Consider the following 23,038-nt stretch of genomic DNA (forward strand, 5'->3'; position numbering starts at 1 on the left):
CTCTCAAAGCACCCAAATCCCAGTGTGAGTGTATGTTCCTTCCACTCCTCCATAAACTTTAACAGACAGAAACTCTGCATCCAAACAAAGTCATTAAACCCTAACCCAGAACACAGTGCTCAGTGATCACTCAGGAGACTGAATTTTGTGTTTCTTCACACAGGTGACAGATTAGTTTATCAGCATCTCATATATCGCCAGGAGAAGCTGGAGGAGAAATATTTTGACCTCTTCTAAATTTCAAAATTAAAGTCCCAGAGCGATCACATGGTTCATAAGGTTCAAAAACTCAACTCTTACACAATGTAAAGTACAAGTACTGAAATTGGTCAACTGGTGGCACTGTAACAAGTATTTTTATGTTTTGGCTCATCACTCCTGAACTATGAACTATTCTTTTAACTTTTTCCCCCTCAGAGTCTTTGGCTCGTTGTACGAACCAATTTTCCTTTCTGCTATAATAATTTTTCCAGTATTTTGAATTTTATTGAAAAAACACTTTTTGTCAAGGTCGATCTGAATTAAATTTTACACACAGTATATAAACTTCCTTGATCACAACTGATGCCAGAAATTTTGATCATGCACATTATTTAACTGTGATGAAAAAGCAGAACGGACAAACAGGAAGTGAAGGCCTATGGCCACGTTCAGGCCGACATTAGCTCAACTTTTACCAGAAAGCAACGTGCTGTCATCTGGCAAGGTGCTGCGCTAGCCAATCAAATACATGCAAGTGGTCATCTGTGGTACATAGGTGTGTAATGTGAATACTGAATTTCTGTTTACCTTGTGATTGCCATCTTCCAGAGTTGTAAAACCTTATCCCTGAGTATTACAAACTGTGCATTGGTTTTCTGTCTGATAAACTTTCATCATTTCTGAAGTTTCTGAGGCAACACACCCCCATCTATAAAAACAATTCAATTTTTTAACACTGGTCTGATGTTCAGTAATGTATATATGGACGCTGATAGCGAATGCCTTTGTCAGTGTCAAGACCATAATTGGTTTGTTTTCCCATTAATATCTTAACTTATTATTGGTCTTAAATTAATATTAAATTTAATTTGCCCTATAGTTTCACATCAGCATCCCCTGCATATAACCAATGGTTGCATCACTGACGCACACACATACACTCTGACTGACAGACAGTCATTAAAGCACTGTTTGTATGTAGGAGCCCGGCTGTGATTAAATAGAGCGGAGGACGAATAAAGACATTAATATTGCTTGAATCTAGCTTTAGCTAGAGTGAAGTCTAAGGTGAAGCTTCACAAACAGGAAATGAGGAATTTTCTTTAAGAGTAAATCTCCATCATCACAGTGAGTGACAATTCTCATGGCAATACCTGTGGCCACATTTCATCTGCAGCCGCAGCTGTGAACATGTTTGAGCTATTTTTCCAAAATGATTGGAGTTTCTTGTCACTGTGAAATTATTTCCCCAGAGACGTAAACCCCATTAATGGCCACGTGCAGGTATTTACAATATTGACTACAGTCAGCTTTAACTCAATAGGGTTCTCATGAGCTTGTACTGGTCAAACCCTGACATAAACTAATATTCAGAAGTACGCAGGAACACGCACCCACTCTTACTTTGCCATGTTGGCCAAAGAGAGAGAGAGTCCAAGTCAGCAGCCTTTATTTTACTAGAATCAGAGTAAATGCTTGCAGTCTTGATGGATGATTCAGCACTCCATCAACCCGCCATGTGATATAAATGAAGCCTGACGAGCAGCACAGTCGCACAGCAGGCGTCCTCTGTGGCCAGCGAGGCATTTCGCGCATTTCAACGTCCTGCTGAAGCTGAGGCCTTGATCCCCACATGGTGATCTGGCTGGATTTTTACAGATCATCACAAGCCAAAGCTGCAGCCGTGCCAGATGCTCCTGTGAATGAGCGAAGAGACCAGGAGTAAGAGCGTAGCGGTGGGTGGTGGTGGTAGTGGTGGTGGTGGTGGTGGGGGGATGACGGGAGGTCGCGGTGTCTCTAGCTCCTACAACACAGACGGCTGTTTGTGCCAGGCAACACCCCCACCGACCCCACCTTGGTCTCAAACTCTCAGCTCCTAATTCACACTTCATAAATCAAGATGGCCTATCCTCATGTGAATTCATCTCTCTCTGTGCTGGATAATAGTGGCACTATTGTTCCACCATGAGGATTCATTTCAGAGACATAAACTATCCTGGAGGCCGATGTATAGCCTTGATAGCTCCAACAGCTCCTGGACGTCCATACGGAGACGTCGAGGACTGAAATTGCAGTCCTCCGTGTCAGGCCATGTCTGGTTGGTTATATTTTCAACTCCGCTGGCAGCTAAAATAGTTCCAAAAATAAGAACACTAATTGGCCAGTGTTTATTTCTGTATGGGAGAAATACTCTAAGTGTTTTTAGCAGGTTGTTTGTGGCACGATGGTTTAACAGTCAGGGCTCTCTGGGAGGTACAGCTCAGTCCACTGCATGGAAAAAGAGCCGACTCTCCCCTTTTTTTAATAAATAAGGTCTTTTATACGAAAATTGGTAATACAGTATAGTTGTGTGTGAGGCTGGCAAGGCAGCCTGTGACATCATGAGTGTTGACTCATGAGCAGATGAGTGATGCACACTGAGCTTTTTGCCTCCTCTCAAACTCGTGTTTAGTGCCACAGAAAAGTAGTAAAGCCTCTCTCTCCTTCTGTCTGTCTCGCTGTCTCTCGCTCCACAGCTAGGAGTTGGGGAGGGGGATCTGGTAATGAAGCAAGTGTTTCTATGCGTTGTGAGGGGGCTGTCAGCTCTACACACAGCAGACCTCTGTCACCTGTTACCACCAGCGGGAGTCCTGGGGCGACAGGCGTGGAGCCAAGCGTGGCAGCCAGTAGCAGGGCCCTGGCTCCACCTATAGACAGCTCAGCAGGGTGATTTACTCTGCCTCCATGCAGAGGTGTCTACGGACACTCATGTAGCAGCGGCGGCATACAGCCAGGCTGATGTCTGAGTTTTTACACCCCATCGTCTCATGTGGACATGAAACAAACTGCAGTTCTCACGTTTGGATTATTTGGCATGGTGATAAAAATCAAATGGAAGGCTCAGCTAATTGGTTCTTTCTTCACTGAATTAGCTGAGGATAAGAACCTTTGGGGGCAGCCTCGAAGTGGACACACTGAAAAGGACCAGTTAGGATTCAGTATAATTAAAACAATGTTTGGCGTAGCGTATCACCTGTATCAAACACAACTGAAGGCGCTGTAAAAAGCGGGCTGTCGTAGCCTCCTTCTCTTGCATCTCATTGACTCCATGATGTCTCTTCAAGCACTTTGTGTCTTTTGTATTTCTTAATAGTGAATAGTACAAACGGCAATAACAGCGCATGGTTTCTCTTTTCAAAAGGCATTCATGGTCTTGGTTGTACTCATGAAAAGTGGTGTAAGTAGCTGTGTGAAGTATCCTGCATACTTTCCCATCTCCGCACCTAACCTCGAAGGCAGCCCCTCCAATTCTAAAGCAAAAATACCCAGAAGGCACACAGCTGTCCACCACCGCCGTTAGCCGTTGATATTTGGTTGAAGGAAGGTTGTCATGTCGGGTGACCAAATACAACATCTAATGCCAGCATCAATTTGATGTAGAAAACCGATGACAGCTGACGTTGATATTTTGTTGGTTTCAAGTCGTGTTGTATAGTAACCAAAACCCAATGTCTTCCAAACGTCTCATGCCAACGCCATCTTGACACAGGAAACCTATGGAAAACTGTTTGCGAAAATACCGACGTTCTAGTCATGAGGTATGGTGACCAAAATTCAACATCTGCTCAATGTCACAATGTCAGTTAGCAAACATTTTTTTAATGTCTGTCCGACGTTAGAGTTCAACGTCTTTCTAACATTGCAGTGACGTCCGGTGCCAGCTGGGTAGTGTCAGCGGAGGGAGTTCACACACGAAGATCTGACAAGAACTTAATGTGAAGCAAATTGATGTCGATGTTGTTTTTCGTCATGCAGCAGCTGATGCTCATGATGCTGTTATTTCTCTCAGTGTGAGCGACAACAAAGAACAAAGAATTAAACTTTATGCAAATAAGCCGCAATACAGTGCAGCCGATGGCGAGTACAACAGAAGTGTATGTCTTCACAATGACTGCAGCCTTTAGTGGTTTTCCACATGGAAAACAACATGAAGATCCTTCTCTATTTACATGGACAAAAAAAAAAAAAAACAGGGAAAAATTTTCAGAGCTTTTAGTGATCCCTGATGCAGTTTATTACAAACATAGCACTTTGTTATGAACATATTTGTAAGGTAACAACAATGGATTCTGCATTAGCTATGGTCTAAATTTATACACCTACACATTATTCAGCAATTTTATGGTACTTTTTGTGACAAAAATGTCCACAAGGTCCAGCAGCACGATGCCCACAAGAGGCAGCTACCATGGTGTATATATATATATATATATTCACACAAAAACATGTCAAAGATTTTCAGGTGAGCTTGCTGGCTCTCTATGAAGCTGAAAAAAGAAAAACTGCAGCACAAGATGAGACAGAGAAATGAAGACTGACAGCAAGAGGAATGAGACTTGAGTTGGGACGGGGGGGGGGGGGGGGGGGGGGGCTCGCTAGCCATTGCAGCAGCAGTCAATGCTGCAGTGGAAAGGGTTAACGCGAGACAGTAAAGTGAATCCAGATGTGCTGTTATTATTAATATCTCTGGCTGATGAATGGGAAGGTAAAATTACAGGCGCCAGCCAGGGAGGCCCCGTGTGTTGCCCTGCCACCCAGGCGCTTCCCAGCTCACCTCCACAGCTCCAGCAGCAGCAGATCGGGGTGAGACCGCAAGCGAGCCTCCACGTGGCTTCAGCGTGTCAAACAACCAGGAGGCAATTAGACAGACAGGCAGTCACTTTCGCTGGCCTGCGGTCCAGCAGTGGCCAGAGCAATGGGTGACAGACACATGACTTCATTCCTCACTTTCATCTCAGCCACTGCTCTGTGTCAAGTTAAAATGAAGGAATGATTCCATACTAGCGTCCAACCAAAAATGGCTTTCTGAAGGACAATCCCTGTGACGATATAGTGACATTTCTGGAGTGAAGCTTATTCACTCAACCACTTTCATGCCACATTAAAAAAAATATTCCACGTATCCACCAGACAGGAATAAGACAGTGGAACCAATGGCCAATTAATCAAATAGTCAGTCTACAAAAATGAACTGTTTTGACCAGAGTAATTGTCTTTTTTTTTTTAAAGCAACAATGTCAAAGATTTCAAGGCTCCAGCTGCTCATATTTGCTGTTTTTCTCTGTATTACATGCCAACAAGCTAAAATATCATTGGGCTTTGGCATGTTAATTAGACAAAGGAAACAATCTGAAGACATCACCTTCGGTTGTAGGAAACTGTGATGGGTATTTTTATCACTATTTTCTTACATACAAACCAAATGATTGAGCTATTGAAAAAAAAAAAAAACAGAAATTTAGAAACTCAGTGACTGAATTAATAACAAAATAATCAGGTTATAGCAAATGAGAAATGAATCAAAAAGGCCTCATGTAGCAGGTCTGTGTGAGGACTAAATCAACATGTTTGTTTAACTGAACGGAACTGTCAGGCAGCTCTGTGGGCTTGATAGGAAGGAACCTATAATCACTTTATTGGCTCTATAAGCTCCTCACACTTCCTCCAATTCACACCTCAGTCAGCCTCTCGTGTTGGTTCAACATGTGACTGTGTTGTTGCTGTGAACTCAAACAGACGTGGAGACAGACGGGATTTCACACCATTTCTGGGAGGCAAGGGTAGTTTTTTTTCTTTCTTCCTCTCTTTTTCTCCTTTTTTTTTCCTGAGTCCTGTTATTTAACAGAAGCTCTGCTGGTTTAGATTAAAAGTTTCTCAGACATGTTTAAAAACTGACACATCAGAGCTTCAGACTGCTACAGATAGACAATCATATGGTGAGACTTTTTTTTTTTTTTTTTTTTAATTTAGTTCAGTTTACCCAAAATGTTATTTTCAGGCTAGTTAACCTTCATCTTTTAGGCTGACACATGTTTGTGAACAGTAAATTATCCCTAGTGCTATCCAACCGCACAGAAGAAGGAAAAAGAAGATTAACTCGTGTTTATACTGGTTGTGTTTTATGATGGTCAGTTTACAGGTTTATGGCCGGGGTTGCGCTTTTTATTTCTCATTACATGCCTGTGTACACGGCTATCTCCTGTGAGTTGGCAGATTTTGTTGCATTTGTGTGTTATTGTAAGTCAAACAATGAATTTATAATAGATAATAGATACATTTTCGCATGTGGACGGGGGGGGGGGGACATTCGCTGGATGACTGTATCATGAATGAAAGTTATTTGTGGGTCTAAATGCAGTGGCTCAGGAATTACCTTGCTGCCTTGCTTAACAGCCACTGTTTATGACCTATAATAAAATCAAAACTTACACTCGTCTCACAACAGAAACAGAGATATGATAATGTGAGTCAGTGTTTACTTTGAGAGTTTTACCCCACAGAAATCAAACAGTCAATTAATTTAACACCAGCCCTTACCAGTTGACGTTGGTTCATCCGTGCAGCCACTTTCTACATCTTGTTCAGGCAGGCGCTTTTCACTGCATGCACTTGAGGAGAGGCCTGGAAAAGTCTGTCACAGGATGATGGAGGTAAATGCTGAAAAAGGAGTAAAAAGAGCAGACACGAATGTTTTTATTGATTCAGTATTTCAGTGAGGACGGTGAACTTTAAGAAGACGATATTAAAAAAAAATTTAAAAAAGGGAGAATTTCCCCTCTAGAACTGCAAGACATTATCATTTGTTTAAACAACTTAAACAACTTATGGTTAAGTTCAGTGGCAAAGCTGGAGGTAGTCGGATGTTCTTGAAGTCTGGCAGAAAGTTACAGGAAGAGACTCAGTGTATATGGAGGGGTGCACACTTGAGACTGGAGTTGATGTTTTGTCTCCTACCAACAGTCAACAACTGGTTTCTTTGAACAATGAGACTGGATCTTTCCCCAAACTTAGCCATACAGCTGTAGATGCTTAAAACTAAACAAAACAAAAAGCACTTTCAAAAAGCACTGACAAACAAGTAATTTTGTAATTTAGATGTGAGGATTTATTGCGAAACACCAGTGTGGATGAAACCCAATTTCACACAAACATTGTTTTCTAGCTATTCTACATTACAGTCAATATGTGCATCTAACACTACGGTGCTGACAATTGCAGCTAAAGCACATTGAAAACCTCAAGAAAAGTGTCAACTGTCATTGACTCAAAATTATAAACAGTGTTTATGACTTTGCAAAACTCAGCCACTGTAACTTCTGCCTGTAGCTGAGATGTCTTAATGAGCCCTGGACCCTTGGAAGACCAGGTTCAAATTATATTAAGTCAAACTGGTTCAGGTGAGGGCCTTGTGACAGCTGTGTCTAATAACCAAGTGGATCCAGGCAGACTTTGAGCTCTGATCGTGTGGTGTGTCATAATCATCACAGGCGACGAATGCAGATGTTTGTTAATGGGCAGAATATTATGCTGATAGTGTCCAAAATGTCAGGTGATATTCAGTGTCTCTGAAGTGCTTCGACTTGTCAGCTGCAAAAATTATATAGACAAAACGTTGGTGTCTTGTTGAAGAAGCTGTTTACAAGAGCAGAAGGTGAGGAAGAAAGTCAGGAAGAGGAGAAGGTTCCTGGCCGATGGAGCAGGAGACAGAGGGGAGGGTGTAGTAGAGGGTGGTGGGAACTGAGAATCAAGCGTAAATCTAGCAGGGGAGATGGAGCCTGGCTGGCCACAGGGGCTGTTGTTTTAACCGTCAGACGCACGACTGCAGGGAGGGGGTGGTGCAGTGGTTGTAGGTGGGATTTGGAGGGAAAGTAGGGGGGTGGTGTCCCTCTCGGGTTGCTGCTGTCCCCAAACAGTCCTGTGGGAGCTGCCCCAGTCAGCCACTCTGTCGCTGTCTGCCCCACCACCACCGCCGCCCGGCATGGGGCCCCCACCATTCCTCCACATGACAGCTCAGAAGACAACCTCACGCTGGCTTTACTCACCCTCCTTTGTGCATTTTCAACACAGGGATACCAGACAAATTATGCTTAATGACCGGCGGTGGTTGCCAGAGGAATGGCTGCTTTGTTGCCAGTGCCAAGTGTGTAAATGTTAGGGTGCAACCTTATACAGTCACCCTCAGTCCCACTGAGCAGATGCCCTTTCTGTTGCTGAAACAAACAGGCTGGACCAGGTCTGGGTCTTCAGGCTACATGCTGAAGCCTCTGAGTAGATTTCCAAATGTGTTGTCTCCAAATGATGATAACCAAAGTCTCTCAGGTCTAATCAGTGGCTGCTGGATGTTCCCAGAGCCTGGCTTAACACCTAAACTTTGGAATAGTTTGTCCAGTCAGGATGGTGGTTGACGGCTGATGAGAAACTGTTTGGGCTAATCAACAACACAGAGCTAGCAGACTGAGTTTAGTTTGCTTGCATGTACCTTAATTTTAAACATACTGGGAACAAATTAAAACGGGAGTGAGATCAGTCCAAATGTGTTTTGAAGTTTATATTTTACAGCAGTTATCACTTTTACCACATCAGAGTTTTTTGCTATTTATTGCAATGTGTTCCTTGCAGTTTTTTAGTTGACAAATGTTATGGAAAATTCAAAACTGATCTCAAAGAATACACACAATAAGATAAGGTGGTGATAATTTATAGTTTTCTTATTGTCAACAAATCCCCAAAAAACGCCAAGAGGAACAACAACAGTATCCAACAAGTATTGTGTGTGTAATCAAAGCCTGATATATCTTATTCCTCTAAGCCACAGAGCTTCATTATTGTCCAGAATCTATTAAAACACATCACTGTTGCAGTGGGTGACATTTTCCTTCATTTCCATGAACACACACAGAGGTTTATTTTGTTTCAATCCCACACACACCGTCCTGTTAGCGTACACACTCGCTAGGGCATCAAATGTGGATTAATCCGATGGTGAAAACAGTTCACAAATGCAGTACATCCTTGTGTTTGAGTAACATAATGAGACCAGTGATCAGTTAGCAAATTAACAAGCCTTTTTTTACAAAACAAAACTATATATATAAGTGTGTGTGTATATATATATATATATATATATATATATATATATATATATATATATATATATATATATATATATATGTATACAGTTGTGAGCTGTTTCAGAAAGTATTCATAGATGTACTAAAACATGTGTTCTTCACAAAAACCAAAGATTAATGCCATATTTATCCTTCAGGGAATTAGACATCCAGCCTTCTGCTCAGAGACACATGTTTCCAGAAATTAGATGAAACAGCTTCAAATTTTTATTTTTCTTTGTGAAAGAAACATAATTCAAACAAAACAGAAAGCACACAGCCACATCGCCTAACAAATAATTTATTCTTATTATTTGTTGCAGTTTTAAATCACATGGATGAAATTCCGTACTGTATTTTGCATTGTTTGACTGTACTGCGCAATTGTTCATTGTGTTTTTATTGGTTTTACTTGCTGCCAAAAGAATTTCTTAGGGACAATAAAATTCTGAAATGAACTGCTTTGATGACGAATATAATTCTGCACTAGTTTCATTTCTAGATGTTCCTAAACTGCAGAGAAAGTAAGAAAATAAAAAGTACAGCACAGTCTTTCCTGCAAAGCTAACAGTGCTCCAAGCTCTGATTTATCTCCGGTGGAGTTGAATTACAAAGAGACTTTCAAAACAGGAAAATGTTAATTGATTTCTAATCAATGTAACTGAGCTGTGTGGGGAAGGCAAATACGGCGAGCTAGGATTTCGACTAATTTCAGAAGCCTGAAAAATGAGGAGTGGCAGAGAGAGGAGACTTTTTAAAAAGCTGGAGTCAGTCTGATTGCTCCCCAGGGAGACATTTCCACCCAAGTGTCCCACAAATGACATGTTTGTATGTAACGTAATATGCTTTCTTTAAGAGGTGACGCTTTAGTGGGAGACACATTCTTCCCAAGGGCCCTGCAGGCAAACACTGAAAAAGTGTTGGTTGTTCTCCCCCATCTTTCTTTTGTCAGGCTTAAAACTACTACAGAGAGATCATACCTGCTCAGGTGCCTAATTAAGTTTGATTTATACACCCTGCTGATTCACAGAATTCCTGGATCGCCCTCAGGAGCATAAAGGAGTCACTTAATTTTACATTTATTCGTACATGCTGCATGTGTAATGTGAAGAAGCGAATTAACTATTTTCAAAGTGGAATTTAATCCGATTTTTTTAGAGGGATTCTTGTGGGCAAATTTATTGGACTATGAAATCACACATCTGTGTTGCACACAAGCAAATTAACGGGCAATTTGTACCAATGAGATCTGTTTTAGTTTAAATTAGACCATCACATAAACACAGAAACAAAGACATTTTCCACTGCTTCGGGCTGTGTGCTGTTTGTTTTCTGAAGCATTTTTCTCACGCAGAACGCGATGTAAAGACGTCCGCAGAGTTTCACAGCAGACACCAGTTACATTTGTGTATTTGAAAAAAAAAAAAAAAAAATCACAGCCATGTTTTGGCCCTGATGTGGGTCTTTTATTAAGGACCCAGATGCAGACAGATCAGATGGACCTGGCAACTTATCATTTCCCAAAACCTGATGTGTGACACTGACAAGAATGAAAGGGAGGCCTTACAGGCACACAAGCAGGGAAGAGTAGTTCTGTAAAGGTTTTAATTTCATGGACGCCCCAAATAGACAAACAGTTGATTAAGATCTAGTCTGTTGTTTGTTATTGTCTGTTGTTGTCTGTTGTTGTTCATTTATTGTTGAACTGTATAGTCGTCTTTCCTGCTTGTACACAGGGAGGAAGAAAATGTTTGTCCTGGTAAATTAAAGTGAATCTCATTTTTGAATTACACATCAAGAACCACAACTCTACACAACTACACTCATTACACTGGTTACAACATCATGTTGTTTTGTGTTACTCTGGCCTGAGTTTTTGAGGAGGTTTGGACATTAACGTCAGAATTTTGTAACTAATTTGAGAAAAAAAAAAGAAAAAAGATTTCAACCATCTTGCAAATGAGAATGAAAGAACAGGGATCGAGACCAGACCACTATGACTCTGCATGTTTGCACATGTGCACTGAAACAGTTATAAGTCCCTATGTTTGTTCTTCCTGTTCTTCCTGCCTATCCCAACCCTCATTCATTTCACTGATTTGCTTACTGTACATTGTACCTTGGCTTGTGAAATATAAAGCTTTGAACTGCTGTTTAGTGGCAGCATTGCTTACACCTGACTGTAGATATTAAATGTTGGATATTCCCCAAGCTTCCCACAGGTACAATCTTTTTGGTGCTTAATTCCTCTTTTTTAGTTACTATCCCTCCACCACAGATCAGCAAAGACACCGAATCTAAGAGTGTAAATACTAAAAAGTACTACAAAGACAAAGTCAAAGTTTGGAAGAAACCCATGTGATTCATCTAATTCAGACTCCAGACTTCACATTCCACAGGAACAGGATGGTGGATTTTGTCCCCATCACTTTTATGGAAATTGTTCAGGAAATGGAGGAATGATTGAAAACTCTTTCGATGTGCGTATGAGCATTTAACTATTGTTTTTAGACAGACTTGAAACACTGAGAAGTCCAATGAGCATGATGAACTCTCCACTGCTTATCCTAAATTTCCAATTCAAATGTTTTCCCACACCAAAAGGATTCAATTAATTATTGTTATTGTTTATTGATCTTTCAGTCTTTAAAATTTCCCCAGTTCTCAAGGTGATGTCTTTGAATTGTTTACACAAATTTTAATTTAAGTGTGTGTACTCAATGGACAACGATATACAACAAATAAAAAGCAGCAGATCGTTAGAGTTGAGCAGCTGGAAGCCCTGCACTAAAACCATTAATCTGTTATCAATTAATCAATCAATAAATTAGTTCAGCTCAATAAAAGTGGGTCACAAATGCACACATGCCTGCGTCGTCACTGCCTCCTTGATGCATTTCAGATCTGCAACAGATAAATGTTGTTTCTTTGGGGAAAATCTAGATTGATAGATGGTCTGCTGTGTTGTGACATGGCAATTTGGCATGGATTGGTGCACTGTCACCAAGGTCCAGTGATCAAAGGAGTCACAGGGGTCAGCAGGACAGTTCACAGTCTTCACACCCATACCAGCCCTCCTTCAGAATCACTGCATATTTTTCCATCTTATCCCCTGCAGTGTGAACTCAGGAGGTCTGACTTGTGGCTGCAGACAAACTATTTCTGATGTGAAAGCTGCATTTTTGTTAAATTCCATCTCCAGTTAGTGCAAAATGATCAGTTCTATGTTTTTATTGTGTTTTTACACAGAGCTTCCTTGAGATCACTTCTTAATTAAACATTGGTCACTACAATGTCATCTTCTTTGGATTGTGTGTTGCAGGGTTTGAGTTTGTGTTGGTGGTGCACTTTTCTTGGCAAGTATCACTGCTCAGTTCAGAGTATTTTTCCCAGGAAGACCTACCTGACACCTGGTATTTACAACTGCAATAAAAACTTTAATGAACTGGATACTCATCAAATTGCTATTGTGTGCTATTGTAGTGGTAAAACAGATATTTGCCTATTTTAAACTATTGATTATCCCCTTCAGTTTGTTAGTTTTAAATGAAGCACACATCATTGACCTGGTGGAAGGACTGAATCCAGTAGCTCTGTCAGACACAAGCTCTTTGGGGATCAAAGAAATTCTCAGCCAGCATGGGTGCTGTTTGACTGTGAAAACTCAACGTCGTGGCCCTGACTAGAAGGGATTCACTGTGAGATAGAGACACAGGGGATCAGTGGCCAGTCCAGCTGAGGGCAGGGAGGGAGGAAGGAGGCAGAGATGGGGGTTGAAAGCAAACAGCCTACTGCCAGTGTGATATATGTTTAAGCCCACTGGGTGCAGAGCAGAGACACCCAGCTTAAGATCTTTAACTCGTCTCAGCAACTAGGATGGTCGATCCCTGCCGACTCTGTGACTCAAGCTGGTGCTTTATTAAAGAAAAACAGAAGCTGTGCTTAAATGCCCATATGAAGGAAAAGACCACAGCATAGTATCTGCTGAAAAATCGGTTTCATTACGTCAAATAATCACTTTTAGGTGTAAATATAAGCATGTGCGACCTGTAACTGTACCCTTTAATCTCATGGGTTAGATGAGACCCTGTGAATCAACAACAGAAATATTACCAGGTACCTGCCATATTCCAACACATTCCTCCCTGTCTTTGAAAGGGTTAAATTATGTAACTTCTGCTGAGGGCTTTTATTGCTAAAATGTTCCAGTATACCTCTAAAAAGCTATTTTAGAGTGAAAAAATAAAGTGCTCAAAAAGTTAGAAGGGTTAAAAGGGCATATTATTGAAATGTGGAAGTTTTTGTAAATGATTTGTGTGTCGGCATGATGAATCATTTAGGATAGCAGTGGGTGACACAGCTAAAATCCTCTATCTTAGTATATGTGATTTTATATCTCAATATCAATACATTAGATAATAATAAATACCCATGATAATCCATGATAGTGATGATCGCAGTTATATCCACGGGCACTGCAGTTTATCCGCGGACCAAATCATAAAAATGAACATTCTGATTAACAGCTGTAGGACTGCGGGTGGGTGAAATATTATATGTTTGAGGACTTTCTTTAAAATGTGAATATATTTTAAGATTAATTTTCCTGAGGCATGAATTAGACTCTGTGATTGCACTGCTGCACTTATTATGAGCTTTTAAATTGTTTGTGTTCATAAAGGAGAAGTGACATTCAGTTTCATTTTACCAAAGTAATTACAACTTTTACTTTACTGACTTCAGTGTAATATGTTACCATATCATCAGGCGTAATATCCCACTGAGAAATAATGGTAGTGCGTGATCAGGTGCAGATCTCTTAAATCGTGGAAAATAATTTGTTCGGGTGGCGGATGGACGATTTATGCATACATGTGGATTCGGATGACGGGCTTCACTAGTCCGTGATGATTTGCAACATTGGCCACAATGGCCTTATACACTCAGAAATATTTAAAGTTATAGTTACCATGGTATGAACAGTATGGAAAACGCACTCGGGTCTTGTTCAGTATATGTATAATTTGTGGGTTGGCATAATAAATTATGTATGATATTGTGTATATGTAGTAATATTTCATCTGACTTTAAGAAAATGCTGAATAAAATCTTTATAAATATAGAATAGAGGTTTTTAAAGTAAGTAAAAATGGCTGTGGAGGTTTCATTAAATGTATAAGTCATGGGCTGGCATGACAAATCATTGGATATTGTGTATGCATAGTGATATTTAATCTGATTATATAAGATTTTTATGGTTTCATAAGAGAAACTACTGTGATGACCAAATAATAAAAGGCTTATTTTGCTGTGAGCAGGAAAAACATTTTGGACTATACTCCTCCAGAAATATACTTCACAATAGGTTGATGCCATTTTAATGTTCTCTAGTCAATCAGTGAAAACTGGAGAAACAGGAGAGTTTAAATGAACTGGAACGATGATGCATCTTTATGATAAATATGACATGCATCCACCTCCATCAGCTTCATCTGTTTCTGCATTTAGCCCGACACGGCTCTGCTCTGTCCAGCTGCTCGGACCGATTCTTAACAATGCCATGAAAATCCATCATACTGTCTATGAACATTTATTGCTCCAATTCAGCTTCCCAGACACTGAAGTATGAAAATAGTGGCTCAGAGACAGAGGCCTGGTACCTGACCCTGAAACTGACTCACTGTTACAATTTTCTTTTTCTTTTCTTCCTTTTTTTAAATGTCGGTCTGACGCCAACTGAGGTCTGCAAGTAAAGACGGGGGGGACTGCTATTTGCCATGCTGCAACAATTAATTAGGAGTCACTCAAATTACCTGAGTGGTCCAAAGACAGTCAACCGAGAAGCTCCCACGAAGAAAGAAACCAACCCAGACCACCCAGATCCCTCAGAGAGCAGTTCTGCTGTTTGTGTGAATCACTTTTAAAATAACAGCAAATAAAAATCATATTGCGTGAACTAAGGCTGCGCACACACGTAGCCACAAAAGGGCATTTCAGCAATGATTTCAGCTGTTTTACAGCACTGATAATGGGCAAGATGTTTGAAAAAGGTCATATGTTTGAGGCTTTGTGCAACCTTCCATTCTTTTCCCTGTGGAGCTCTCTAAAATCACAATGGCAGTGGCACTCAAGCCTCTGGAATTGGCAGAGTTTGTAGGAGAACGGCAGCAATGTAGGCCGACTTGTGACAGTCGCAGCTTGACAGGCAGCAGTTCGACATCCTGTGCTTCAACGTGGCTGATTTATTTAATCTTGTAACCCATTTCACAGAAATCTCCACGGCAACAAACAGCCTGAGCTGGTGAGGACAGACGAGAAGATGTTGATGGTGAAAGCTGAGGAGTCTGTGGTCAGGTTGTTTTTATTGTCTTTCTGATTCTGCTTGGCGGGGAGCCTGCTTCTGTCGAGCCTGATACGCCTTCTACTGTGCTTTCCGTAGCCTGGCGAGGTAAAGTCTACACTTACTATCAACGAGCGTGGGATTTTGAGGGTTGATAGCATTTACACAGCTATCTGGTATAAGCTAAATACAAAAAATATACTGTATATCTTTAGAAAAAAAAAAATGTCAATGTTTTGTGTTTCATAGAGAATTACCAGCCGTAATGCTGTTCCAGGACATCATTGATTGTCGTTTTGTTGTGTACCTAGCTTCCCTACACTCGCCTCTAGTCCAGCACTTTCCTACATTTCCCAGAGTGAATTGTGACACAAACAAGGTTCTAATTTACCGTATTGTGTTTATGTGAAGACTGTGGTAGAAGCTTAATTCATATTGAGAAAGACACTGAGGAGATGTTTTGTTGTGCTGCAGCCAGATGTTTAGAAGAAAAGAATCAGATTTCACATGATGCTGACAACACATCCGCAAAGATACAAACTGTGGGTCAGATAAGAAAGAAATCTCTGCCTCTCACAGTAGATCACAATTGACAGTATTTTTCAACTCATTCATCTGACAGCTGTAGTTACAAGTGAGTGAACCAATTCATATTTCATTCATAAAATAATTTGCTTGCCATGATGCTAGTTCCAACTTCCAACTACCCAGAGTCGAGTAGGTAATAAATGAATGAACTTCCCTCTGGACCAGTTAAAAAATTAATGCACCAATAATCTAAGACTATTCCTGAAGACCTAACCATTTAGTTGCTAGTTGATGCTTCTAAACTTTAACATAACAACTTTCTGCGAATGACTCAAATACGGACGACTGTCACTTAAGCGAAGGATCTAAAAACTTCTTTCACCACTGAGTTTAACAGATGTGCAAAAGGGCAGCTTTAGAAAGAAAACCTCCCTGCCTCATGCTTGATTCTCAGGCTAAATTTTAGGCAAAGAAAATAACCTGAATTCTATCGTAACTAGGTCAAAAACATATGAAAATGAGTTTGCCCAGAGGTTAGAGAGCCAGAAATAAACCATTACTATTCAGTTTTTTGGGAAGGGTAAATTTTAATATAAGCCAATATCTATCCATCTAGTTTCTTTGACTAGTATAAAGGGATGATTTCCCTATGACAGTGATGTGTATGTATATCAGTCTATTGAAGGACGGTGGCACTAGTTAAGAAGCTGAGGTGTGGTGGTAGACGAAGCACTGGGGAGCTGACAGTGAATGATGTGCTGCCGGTCATTCAAACACTCTGAGATTGGCATCTCCAAAGGCCTTAGGAGCAGAAGAAACACACTGGGGTCAGACTAAACAAAGCCCTGTCCACCCCAACCTCTCTGTGGACTACAAAGGCCAAAGCTGCTTCTCTCAATCCATTTTGAATCCAGACCAGCGTGCCGAGCAGGCGGCAGGTAAACCACTTAAAGAGCTCAGATGATACGGTAACGCGAATAATCGGTGTCATATATTATCTGTCACTTCAAAGATGTACTTATCTGTCAGGTCAATGCTCAATTACAATACAGTATTACAGGCTATTATAGTAAAAGATGGTGAGTTAGAATAACAAAAGGAATTGGACCAGATAGAAAAACACCAAATTAATTTTTGACAGCCCAGAAGATCAACATATGAGGTGATCATCTTGCCGTTTCTTCTTTCCTGACTCGGTTTTTGGAAAACAGACATTACTCAATTAATTCCTTTTAGGATCACTGACAGACCGTGAAAGGATTTTGAGAAGAAACATGGTCTCACTTACGTTTTGAATGATGTCCTCATTTGCGACTGAAACAATTGGCTCATTAGTCAACATGAAACTTAAACGTTTCATCGTTTAGTCAATTATTAAAAAAACATGGCAAACGTTCTCTGAATCTTTAAGGCACTTTTGAACTGTTGGTCGAACAAAACAAGTAAGTTGGAGACATCACACTGGTCTCTGAGAGCTTTACAACATGATTTCACTATGTGGTTAGTCAGAAAATTAACAACCTAATTAATATGAAGATAATCATTTTTTATAGACCATTCATATAACCTGTCAGTGGAAGAAAATGACCTTAATGTGTTTAAAGTTTGACCGTATTTCACATTCATTTCCTAATCATAGGGCTAGGTAGTGAATGACTACTCTTTTTGGAACTAACTATATATTTGCCGGAAGAATAGAGTAACCAAAAGCTGAGCAGGTTAGTCTTGTTCACTTACTCTGATAATTTAAGTCCTTCTTTCCTGATCAAAATTTGAAAAAAAATTAAAAAATGGCTTTGTAGAAAAAAAAATTGACATTTCTAAGCATAAGGTCCTCAAATTACTATTATTTTGCTAAAAGTACCAAAACTCAGGGATCTTATTAGCACTAGTATCAAAAAATGCCAAGTGATACTCAGCCCTGGATATATATCTTATACAAGAGGCCAATTTTCAATTTCAAGAGAATGAATAAAATAATTATCGTCTCAAAAAGGAGCCAGAGAAGTATCAGTAAATCAAGATTAAATAGAGTGAAGAAATATGTATGTGGAGATGAAGGGGCTGGTTTTGATCTATGGTACAGGATGCAACAGTGAACATAGAAGAGGCTGATTTTATTACATGTCAAAAAAGGGGCCTCAACTAAAGTCTATATACATCTCCTTTAAACAAGCTCAGATTTTAGGTCAACTCATCCCGCGCTACTTGTGTAGACTGGTATTCAAGGGTTAAGCCTTTTCCTCTCACAATATTTGTGCAGTTCAGCCTGCTAGTGATTGTGTATACTGTATACCCTAATTTTGAGGAGCCTGTGTGCTACTGATGGTTCAGAGCTGCAGAGCTAAAACAAACTACAACATGTGGAATCATCCCACGTAAAGAACTGTGGCACCAGACTCATCCAGACAAGCCTGAATGGCAAGCTCTGTGAGAATCCAGTCTGCCGCTTGAATTCCTTCCAGTATTTGTGAGACGGCTTAATAACTGTAGAATTAAACTAATTACAAACACAAAGTTAATGGCGGCAGAGCTGATACGTGCCAAGCTCAGGAAACCCTGAGAGTCTGGACCTTGGCCTATCTCCTGATTCCAAAAACATGCTAACAAAATAACTAGATTAAATTGAGGTAGATTGAATAATTTATGTACACAAGTCTCATTTTATTAACTCTATTTTGTTTGCGGATGCAGTAGGTTACGGTACACTGCTGAGCCAACGTAAAATCAGTGAGAAAAAAATGCGGAGATATGGTTCTGGTCTATAACTGACACTAAAACCAAATACATGTCTGTAGTGCAGCTGATTAAGATGCATTTTTCCAGGAAAAACAGAAAGAGGAAGAATTTCTGTTGCCATGGCTGCAGCCATTAAACACTTTCGATTCCTCCTGGTATGTGTGGATTCAAGGGCAAAGCCGTAATGAGCAGTGGCATTAATGATACTGCAAGATGTGCTCCTGCCACGGCCCCGATTACTGCAGTTAACTGGGTTTGTAATGGGGTAGTTTTTCAGGCACGTGTTTGAAAAGAGCCGACGAGGAGCAGGATTCAATCATATCTGCATGCATTACTGGAAAGCAAGGAGAGGATGTGCAGTCATCGCCGCTCGTTACTGCCGTTGTTATAGCGAGATCGGGTCAGGTGAGGTGGAAGGGAGCGTCACCTTTCATTTTTCTGCCATTTTTTAAACACAAAGACAAAGTCTTGTGTTGAGAGTTTGACATTTCCCTCTTGCCTTTATGTATGAAACATCTCATTACGTGCAGACTAATTAAAAAGGCATTTCAACAACATTCTTGGAGCAACAATTATATCTATTACGAGTGATTTGATAGTGTGGAGTGAGCAAGAGCGGAATGATAATAACAGTAATACTGTCACAGCTATTGTGTGTCCTCCCCCCCGACTCCCACTTTGTTTGTGAAATGGGACGGCATGAGGGTGACTGGCCTTTGATTCTGGGAATCAGTAAATCAGTCTGCAGGCTACAATGAGACATCTCATTTGAGGCATTTGTGTACTTGGGGTTTATTAGTCCCAAAATGCCCCCTATCCATCTCTGACCAACACAGCATTTTTTTTTACTAGGGAATACACTGTTAGGGAGTTTATAGAAGAGCACTTAAGTTCACAGACGGGTTTACTGCTGGCTCCGTGCGCTTGGTGTGAAATAACAAACATTTCTCTTAAAACTCTTTCACTGCTCAATAGAAAGTGCGTGGTTAATGAAATCCAAATAGCAGTGGAGACACACAGATTCATATCTACACACTACTTTTTCTTCTTTGCTGTCAACATGTACTTAAGCACAGTGTCATTCTTGGTTAATTTGATAATTACGGTGAAAAATGCAGCATGCAACAAAACACTGACTTTAGTGCTGTCTAGGCTGGATAAGGCTGAATAAGACATTTAAAGACAATCTGGAGCAAAAGATTATAGCAGGATTATATGAAAAACAGTAAGAGCTCATAAATATGTAGATTGTAAAAAGATGTCAGTCCACTGATCAGATGTTTGCCATTTGCACTGATCCTGTTGAGTTATGGACTCTGAATCTCTGTCCACATCTGATTTTTTCAGCGATTTAAATGGGTCTGGTGTTGTACTTATTGACGGCTATTTCCCAGGATTGAAATAACAACCGAGCCAATCAGAGCTTTTAAGGCAGGACATCATGGGAACATCATCTGCCTGTGCCAGGACAGGAAAAATCCTGACTAAAGAAATTACCAAAGAATGGCAGGAAGTGTGGATGAACAGAATGTTTTAACTCAACTGACAGACAGAACAGCTCTTTAATATATTTCATGACAAACGTTAAGTTAACTGCTTCTACAGCAACAGCTACTGCAGCATCCTGAAAATGACGGATGGGAAAGATACATCAGTCACTACCGACTGATCGGGGCAATATCACCTGATCCAAACAGAAAACTGCCAATATGCCCATGATGTCTGACTAAATAAGAGAAAACAAAATGACAATTTTGCCTGATTATCAGGCGACTTTTTAAAGCCAACTCTGGCTTTAAATACAACAGTGGTTGTATTTATTTATTTTTTTTTTAATTTAAAAAGACGCTGTGGCACAGAGCCAGGAAGATTTAAGAGCTGACAGCTCCATGCGATTGGCTCATTTGACCCAGAATAATTTGAATAATATATAAATCACTATAAAAATTGTGTGTCTAGTGGCTTTGAAACAGCTTCATTGAAGCTCTGCTACAAATAAACCAGCCAACTAAAATGGTTCGGACTTTTCAAAAGCTGTTCTGAAAATCCCAAGCAGACTAACATAATACTACTCAATAACAACAATACTACATCAGTCAGAGGTCAAAAGCTTGTTTCATTTTTCAAAGACAAAACTTCACCTTGGTTTCCTGCAGCTCTAGTGTTTCTCTGCTCCTTCTTGACTGGTATTAGTATGATTTAGTCTAATCCAAATAATCCCTGAAGGTGAAGCACCGCTCCAAGAAAAGCACTTGGATGGTGCCAGCGCAAAATCATGCTGTTTATCATTCCTCGGTAAACATGTCTCTGCATTACAAGCATTTTTAACCAACACCCTTATTTTCTGGTTGCTTTACACCTTCTGCCATTTACACAAGACATTTAGCTTATCAGCACATACTTTGGTTTTATGTGAATGGTTAGGGGTAATGATATAATTTGAGGTGTAGGATCCTGAAAGTTATATTTAGACAGAGGGATGAATCTGCTCAGTAGCCAATCAACAATTACACTTAATTAGTCACCAAGTGTACAAACAGATTATGGAGAAAATGAAGACATTTTCAAGATCGTGTTAGGAGTTACATCACATTGTAGGACATGTTATGCTGCTTTAAGTTCCCGCTTCTGAGGAGGAAACTGAGCGTGCCGCACTTTGGCTTATCACGAAAGAGAAGAACTGTCCTCCGATGACAAAGAGCGGAAAACTGACAAAGCTGAGAGAGAAAACAGATTCTTCTTCTCAGTATCCAGAAAGAAACGCTTCACCTACTTTATGTTCAGCCGTTCATGCTGCTTTGTTTCAAGCTGCTTGGCTGACTGCGGGTCTGGCCTGCTGATTGCAGTGATAGACATGGAGGAATCTGGCGCTGGCTGCCAGAAACCACAGAAGAAAAAGGAGAGGACCCTCAGTCTGCCGTCGGTCTGTGCCGGTAGGGTGAGGTAAACACAAGTCGTCCCTCCTTGGTATGCAGGGCTTATGTTGGCCCAAAGAGGAGCTGCAACTCAGAGGAGGTGCCAGTCTGTGGTCTGCTCAGCAGAAAACACAATTATTTTTAATGAATGCAAAAAAAAAAAAAGAGAGGAAAACAACTAGCTGTCATTAGCCATGCAGTCTGCAGCACACAAGCATTACTGTTATGCAATCAAATCCAAACCAGCACAGACAAGCAGAAGAGTTTAGCCTTTTAAATTTAGACATGTATTCACTGTAAGTGTACTGTAAAGAGGAGGAGATCTTAAGTGTAGCTGCCTCTCACCACTAACAGAAACCGTTGTACTGCTCACTTCACTCATGATAATATATAGTTTAAAAGCCTCTTATGAAAACTATGGACTGTGAGGAACCAACTTCATAGAGTAGTCTACGTCCACGCTAAGCAAGATAAATGTGAATCTTTGTCTAGTGTTTTGTGTCTTTCACACCTAAGAACTGAGCTTCCTGAAAATTACCTCTAGAGTCAATAATTCTGAAAACTTCTAACTTGACTTGAATAGGGATGAGGAAAACAGAGCTGTTGGAAAACAATGACATTAACATGCCCAGGGGCTGTGTATAAAGTTACCAAAACAACTTCCTTTTGCAGCTAACCTTCTCTGTGATTTGGCATAAATGTTAATAAAGCCAATTATGAGGCATTTATGTTTATATTTTTAGACAATTTTTGGATCATTAAAGATGATTTGATTGAGTCTTTGGTCAAAGATTTATAACCCGAGATTGTATAGTTGCCGGACAACAGGACATAAATGTGTGTAAATGAGGACAACAAAATTGTGAATTTGGCTGTATTTAGCACAGTATAGGTCCTATACTATAGGAGGTCATAGAACAAGAAGAAACCAACTGACAAACATTCAGTTTGTCTGTCCAACTGCTGATCACATGTTGGCTGTGATGCACGTTTGTTGTTTGCCTTCATAGAAAGAAAAAAGAAGAAGAGTTTTAGCCATTTTCCTGTTGTTTAATGTGGAAGTAGCTCATTACAAAAAAAAAAAAAAGTAGTTTGGATGATGGTTGTTTGTACATGTTCTCTAACAATTAAAGGGTGTCACCATGATTCAAAATGTCAGTATAAATAGTCTAAGACTGCCATTCTGGTAATGTCTGTAACAGGAGACAGGAGAGGCCATTCATTCACCAGGTTCAATGGCACTGTAGAAAGTCTGTTTACCAAGAATGAGGATGGAAAAATAGTAAGATAGATACAAATATCAAATCTAAGAGGTTTGACGTTTGTTTGTTTTTCCAATTGACTAAAATCTTTATTGAGATGTTAAAAACATTAGGATGGCTAAA

The 23,038-nt window shown here is 40.2% G+C and overlaps 1 long non-coding RNA gene across 1 annotated transcript in view; it reads right to left on the bottom strand.

The window, feature by feature from the left end:
- Nucleotides 1–23,038, bottom strand: part of LOC130185497 (uncharacterized) — a 49,775-nt gene that overhangs the window by 20,250 nt on the left and 6,487 nt on the right. The window contains exon 3 of the long non-coding RNA XR_008830163.1: nt 6,559–6,678. This is a non-coding gene — a long non-coding RNA (uncharacterized LOC130185497). The remainder of the gene's footprint in view (nt 1–6,558; nt 6,679–23,038) is intronic.

This window comes from Seriola aureovittata, chromosome 17 (genome assembly GCF_021018895.1).
Source record: "Seriola aureovittata isolate HTS-2021-v1 ecotype China chromosome 17, ASM2101889v1, whole genome shotgun sequence".
Classification (NCBI taxonomy): domain Eukaryota; kingdom Metazoa; phylum Chordata; class Actinopteri; order Carangiformes; family Carangidae; genus Seriola; species Seriola aureovittata.